The sequence below is a fragment of the Pimephales promelas genome, chromosome 7 (genome assembly GCF_988280905.1).
Source record: "Pimephales promelas chromosome 7, fPimPro1.hap1.1, whole genome shotgun sequence".
In the NCBI taxonomy this organism is placed as follows: domain Eukaryota; kingdom Metazoa; phylum Chordata; class Actinopteri; order Cypriniformes; family Leuciscidae; genus Pimephales; species Pimephales promelas.
Window position 1 is genome coordinate 39677639 of NC_142775.1, and position 6000 is coordinate 39683638.

Genomic DNA, 6000 nt, shown 5'->3' on the forward strand with positions numbered 1-6000 from the left:
TGTGTTTCAGACAGACAGATCGACGAACAGCTCATGGTCTCTGACAATCACACCTTATTTATAATCTTAATTATGTGCTCATTAATATCCGTCAGCACGAGTCTCAGTCAAAACGGCAGGTAAAACTGCTCACATCAGTGTTTCGTCTTTATCTTTAAAAGCAGCTGCACACAAACACAGGCTTAATACACTTTAAAATACACTTAATATTCAGTAATATTATTGATTTCGATGCACAAAACTTGACCTGAATAACGACATTGTCTTCTGCTTATCTAAACTTGTTTAATAATAGATGAACTTTACAGTTATTGAACTGAACTAGGACACTGCTCTTCCCATATTTGATAGTTTGCATCATTGATTCTGTTATTTTCCCGTTTATGAAGCTGCTTTAAAACGCAAAGTCGATGATTTAATTCCAGAGCTTGCTATAAGCAATAAAATCATCATTACAGGGAACAAGACAGAAAGTTGAGTGCGACACATGTGTACCTCATTAACCCTGTCATACATTAAACGATGATCTATAGAGCCGGAGTAGATCAGAGCGAGGAAGCCTAGCAACAGCACGCATCCGTCATGAGGAATCCAGTGCCTCCGTTTGACGAGTGCAGTGCTTTTAATTGGCGTTAGTTGCTGCGATTTCATCTTTTTCTAATGTCTCTATGATAAAGACATTGGGACGAATGACGGCGGTGTGGATACAGCGATCATCAGTGCAGGAAAACAGCCATTAGAGGTCTGCTGATTTCCCATCGGAGGAGTCCAAGACCAGTTAAACAGCCATAAACATGCAGATTGTGACATTCTCCGGCATCGCCCCGGTTCTGCTCGGAGTAATTAACACTGGACTGACTGCAGATCTCGCTTTATATTACTGGACTCGCTCAACAAATCATCAATTACTCACAAAAGAAGATTCTGAAGACGGCCCTTTCCACAATGAGAGTTTAAACGACAACATAAGGCGTGATTTGCATGATTTGATGGCTGGTTTGCAGCTCAGTTTCATGATGTTGGTCCACCAACTATACTGGTTATGGTTGGTCTAGATGCATAAACCAGCCTGGACTGATTCATGATACATTTCGTACGACTTATGCTGAAGATTCTTCCGAAATTCTGTTGTGGTTTAGAGCCAAATTAAGCATTTTCCAAAATATCGGTATCGGCAGTTATAATGGCCGATAAATGAATATTTAAAAAATAAAATAAAAACGGACGAAACACGCTTCAATCATCTCTCCTCGGCCTGTTATATTGAAAATGTATGTTTTACAATTTGCAGTATGAGGTTATCCATTGCTAAATTATGGCTCATCATAGACTAGCTAACCACAAAGCTAATGCCAATATCATCAGTGGAAGACCGCTAACGTTAACATTAATGAGCTTGGAAACCACAACAAACTTTTTCTGAATAAATAAAGTAATTATAACTGTATTTATTACTAGCATATCTCTAGTTACAGTCCCTGCATTGTAAAATGTAAGTTATACTTGCGAGGAGTGAACATTTAGACATAGAGAAAAAGTATCAAACGTGTCTTTTGCAGAAAAGTTAGCTTTTCTTTTACACGTGTGTGAAATCCAACAATATTTAATATTAATAAAATATCGGCCGATATATCGGAATATCGGATTTTAAAACCCAAAATATTTGTATCGGTATCGGCCTTCAAAATCATTTATCGGTTGGGCTCTATTGTGGTTCATGCAAGGCCATAACCATCTTGAAAATTGAGGGGATCAATATTTATTTCCACACTCTAAAAAATGCTGGGTTGTTTTAACCCAACTTTGGGTCAAATATTAACAAACCCAGCCATTGTATTACATTTTTTACTTACATTTTTAACCCAACGTTTGGGTTTGTCCATGTTTAACCCAAAGTTGGGTTGAAACAACCCAGCATTTTTCGAGTACAGCGCTTGCCTCACTGGATACATTTTATTTCATTTTATTTTATTTACAAACACCTTAATCCCACTGAACAGGGAATGTTCTGGCAAGGTTTTCTCAAAATTATGTAACATTAAGTATGCACTCTGAAAATGCTGGGTTATTTTAACCCAACTTTGGGTCAAATATGGACAAACCCAGCCATTGGGTTAAATTTTTTACTTACATTTTTAACCCAATGTTTGGGTTTGTCCATGTTTGACCCAAAGTTGGGTTAAAATAACCCAGCATTTTCAGAGTGTACATTGACTACAACATAATATTTCATTGGTTCTCTATTGTTTTTGCATGTGCTCATAAATTTACAGCCATGTTGCATTCACTCTAAAAAATGCTGGGTTGTTTCAACCCATATTTGGGTCAAATATGAAAAAAACCCAAATGTTGGGTTAAAAATGTGATTAAAAATTTGAAGTTGAAGTTGGGTTAAAATTTTAAATTACATTTTTAAGCCAACATTAAATTGGGGTTGTCCATGTTTGACCCAAATTTGGGTTAAAACAATCCAGCGTTGTTTATAGCGATAGCATATTTCATACACTATGATAATTCAAAGTGCTTTTCACAGAAAGGAATTAAAATAAAAAGTGAATGGACAAATATGGAGAACATGCACTCTAAACAATGCTGGGTTGTTTTTCAACAATTCAACATTTCAAATATTAACCCAACTTCAACTTTCACTTTCAACTGTAATTTTTTTAAATTGCATTTTTAACCCTAATTGGGTTCATACAACTCAGCATTTATTAGAGTGTGTCACTATTAATGTTAGTACTCTGTTATTCCAGTAACATTAATAGATGTTTGTTCAAATAATATTCTCAAAATGTTCAAAAAAACATTATTTATGCATTGTTTGTGGAAGGTCGGAAACGTTGTAATTGGACTTAGATTAACGGGAATTTGATTAAAAATTAACATTAAATCAGACAGTGGGTTTATTAGGCCGCTGTCACTTTAAGAGCTGTACGTATCCAATATACAAACTCATGCGTTTTCTTTTCTCTTGACTGTTTACGTTCACTTAAGATATAACAGAATGTGTTTATGAGGATACTAAAACTTAATGTTAACGTTTTTAAAATGTAAAAAAAAAACCTGAAATATTTTTACGTTTCTGTGGACATTCAGAAATGACTTTCACACAAATGTATTGGAAAATGTTATTAGAACATATTTTTGTTTGCTGGCATAGAAAAATGTCTTTTATATTTAAAATAATTAAATAAATTAAATAAAATTCACCTTCAAGAAAGTGTAAATGTTTCTATTTGAACCGTTTTGAAGGAAAAATGGCTGAAAAACATCATGGAAGCCCATATCCGCCACATAAGGGACAAAATCGTGCTTTGGTAAATCATAACTATAACATACTAGTCATATTTATGAAAATCAAAAGTCAAAATTATGACTTAAAAGTTTAGACTATGACGTACTAAATCTCACAATTCAAATTCATTATTTCCATTTTTTATTCTCATAATTAGTACACTGTAAAAATGAATATCCTTTATCTAATCAATAAAATTGTGGCAACAGATTACAAGAAATATTATTTATTAAATTGAACAAATTAGAATTGAGTAATAGTTAATCAAATTAACATTCTAATTAATTCTAATTTGTACAATTTAATTAATAATATTGCTTGTAATATGTTTCCACAATTTTATTGATTAGATAATGCATATTATTTTTTTCATTGTATGTTTGTAAGATTTTTATGTCATAATTATGATTTATACCAAAGCATTTTTTCCCCTTATGTGTCAGAAAGAGGTTTCCATCATTTTTGGAGGGAAAGTTCACAGGTCAAACTGGTTTACAGACGTTCCCAAACCAGGACAGCGTGACTGGTAATACTAAATCAGACTCCAAACCTGGGTTTCACTGGAGACCAGGATGAAATAAAAAGCTGTTTCCTTTACAAACAAAGCGCATTCATCCTTCAAGGCTACTGTGGATGTTGTTTTCCCTCTCAGAAGTGACCGTTCGGCCTCGTGTTGGGGTCGGTCGTCTGTATGGCATAATGCAGCGCATCGAGCGTCTTCAAACCCACGTCCTCACATTAAAGACCTTCCACCTGAGCTCAGAATAGCACTTTATCTCAGACACACCGAAGTTTCTGAGAGCTCAGAAGTATTTCAGCATGAGCAACATTTATTCACAGATGCCAAAGCTGAGCATCTGAAAGAAAGTGCTGACCTTTAGCCTGGGATAAATGAATCTGAAAGAACCGTACGGATCCCATTTCTGCTCGATAATAGCGCCGCTGTGCAGATGTTTCGTGAGAAGGTTTTATCAATCTAGCCTTAAACAACACAGATGCATCTGTATGCTGGAGATTAAACGCTCGATACGGACGTGCCGGTCCGGTTAGGAAGAGCTGCGGGGGTTAAAGGAAGACACACTTTAAAAATAAAGGTAGCCATCGATGGTTTCATGAAGAACCTTTAACATCTAAAGAACCACTAATGGAAAAGGGATTATTAAGGCGCTATATGTAAGGAGGCTTGTAACAAAACTTAAATAACACACAACCTTCCTTGACTTGTCTGTGAAGCCTGTAGTGTAGACTGATTTGTATGTGGAAAAACTCAAGGTTTTTGGCGGGAAAATTAAAATGTCACGTTTGCGCTCCCTTCCGTTCATTGACACATGAAACTAATGCTACGATGTTCGGGATAATGCCGAAAGAGTTATTCTGCACTGCAATGTCAATGTGTCATGCAAAGAAAATGGTTTTATTCAAACTATAGTCTCACAAAGGCAAATATATACAGTCCTTTTCAGTTAGTAAACGTGGTGATGTTTGTTTGTGGGCGGAGCTTAGGTGGAGGCGGAACGATCCCTCTTAGACACGTCAGCCGCGTCACTGAACGCGGATCCACAATACAATGCTGAATAAAGTCGGAGTTTGTGTTATTTTTAGACCAAAAAGTATTTTTGATGCTTCAAAACATTGTAATAACCCACTGAAGTCACATGACTACTTTGATGATGTCTTTATTACCGTTCTGGACAAGGACAGTATACCGTACACACGTTCAATGGAGGGACAGAAAGCTCTCGGGCTAAATCTAAAATATCTTAAACTGTGTTCTGGAGATGAACGGGCTTGAGACGAGTCATTAATGACATCATTTTCCTTTTTGGGTGAACTAGCCCTTTAAGAACTGACCACTGAAGGTTTTTCGGGGGAACTGAAATTGGTTCTTATATGGATAAGCTGTGCAAAAAAACAACTTTATTTTTAAGAGTGATATGGACCGAACACATGCAGTGTCACAGCCCACCGTGACACGACGCAAGAAATAGAGAAACCGATGAAAAATCGTGACTTTCACACTCACAGCCCTTCCGCGGCTGATGTGCCAATGGCAGCAAAAATGCACAGCGAACCCGAAGTCTTTCGCATGTTCTTTAACAACCTGGCAGCTGCGGGACGTATGATTGGACGGCCCTTATCGCCGTGGCGACACTGCCGCTGTATTATATTTTTAACCTGCGCGGAGACAATGGAGCCGGGTTTGGTGTCAATCACAAAGTTGGACTCGCGGCGGCTGATGAGGCCTCAGAGCGGTGTGTGAATGCGTGTTGTCAGCCCTCACCGGTGACACCGATCCTGCTGAGATTCTCCTCAGATGACCGACGAAAGCAAAGTTTCTGCGGGAGACGAGCTTCAGGAACTTAAAAACAAGAGCAAAATCCTCATTAAACGGCTGATCAAACCTCACTGATATGCTCTCTGCAAGAAATGCTTTTCACTCAGTATTTTTGTCTTGTTTCCAGTTCACATATCCAAAAATTCTTAAATCAAGATGCATTTACTAGAGGAGCAAAATGAGATAAGATATTATTATGTCATGTTTTCTGGAAATTAATCAAAATTAAGTGAGTTGTTGCGTAGCCCTCAAACCAGCTTCACTTTATAGCCCTTTAAGGGATAGTTCACTTTGAAATTAATTTTTGGTATGTTTTAGCTTACTTCAAGGGCATCCAAGAAGTGTCTTTGTTTCCACAGTATTTTTG

General features: G+C 36.9%; 1 protein-coding gene across 1 annotated transcript in view; it reads right to left on the reverse strand.

Moving 5' to 3' along the window:
* Positions 1-5652, reverse strand: part of LOC120487062 (R3H domain-containing protein 1) — a 136478-nt gene extending 130826 nt beyond the window's left edge. Inside the window, exon 1 of the mRNA XM_089133474.1 lies at positions 5580-5652. The gene's annotated coding sequence lies outside the window, so the exon portion shown is untranslated. The remainder of the gene's footprint in view (positions 1-5579) is intronic.
* Positions 5653-6000: the final 348 nt, after the last annotated feature.